The following is a 1,216-nucleotide window of genomic DNA, read 5'->3' on the forward strand; positions in this document are numbered from 1 at the left end:
AGCGAGAGGGAGGCCGGGCGCTGCAGTTGCCGGTTGGGGGGATGATGTGGGGGTCGTCGGTGTGACGGGCGAAGAGCGGGGCTGCCCGGGGCAGGAGAGCGGGAGGCCAGCCAGTCCCAGGACTGGAGAACTGGGCCCGCGCGTGAGGAACCGAACTTTTTTCCCCTCAGCCTCATTCTCAGGAATAGCCCGTGAGCATGCTAGGATGCACACTAGGCCACGGTAGCTATTTCGGGGTGTAATCTCATTGATCAGTTGGAACTCTGTAATAGTTTTAAAAATTAAAGGTTTTCTAAAGGTGCTGGCACCGCACCCCTAACCTTTAGATCTTTGCTCTTTTCTCAACCTTCTCATGTGACTTTCCGCGCAGCGAGCATCACTGCAGACCAAGTGCCGACCAAGTCAACCACACAGTCACTCAAAGCCGGTGTCACACAAGCACGTAATGCTGATCCTGAAAGTAATGTCAGCCACTCGTACGTTCACGTGAATACGATTCGGATAAATGCTTTTAAGTACATTATAAGTCCTTGATATCAATTACAACTATGTAATCTTGCTAAATATTATTTAAAATCTTTGGACCACTTTTAAGTATGAAAACGTCAAGCTAAATGCTGTTCAAAGACCCATGCGTCACCCAGCAGTGATCCTTGCCTATTTAAGTGCATTCATGCCACAGCCAGTAATGAAATACGCCCAGATATAGTAAATTCATTATCATTACATGAAAATGTTAGTAGAAAATTGTAGCATTTCAAAAGACATTTGATTAAATCTACCTTTTTTTCCTACATTTTTCATTTGTCTATAGTTTAACAACTCCCATTCACAGCCATCCCATGTCTTCGTGTGGGTTCATACAACCCGAATTACAAATTAAAGATTTAAGAGTATTACTTTCAAAAATGTTTCCGTTTTCACAAAGTTGTTTCTTTTTCAATGCAATTCATCACAGTGTAAGCTTAAAAATAGTTCTCACATAGCTCTACAGGGTCTACGTAAGAAAGAAAGCGGGAAGAGAAAATCGGGCCATATGTAAAGGTTACGGACAGGAATACCATTATGGCATTCAGTTCGGCTTCCAGCAGAGAGACCACTTTATCCTGTTGTTTCTGTAATTTTTTAAATATGTTGCACTTCACTCACATCCAGCTATCATTTCAGGAGCTGAAATGGCAGGGAATCAGTCTTTGGCAAACTGTTTAACAACTGC

Source organism: Aptenodytes forsteri, unplaced genomic scaffold (genome assembly GCF_000699145.1).
Source record: "Aptenodytes forsteri isolate BGI_AS27 unplaced genomic scaffold, ASM69914v1 Scaffold121, whole genome shotgun sequence".
Taxonomy (NCBI): Eukaryota; Metazoa; Chordata; class Aves; order Sphenisciformes; family Spheniscidae; genus Aptenodytes; species Aptenodytes forsteri.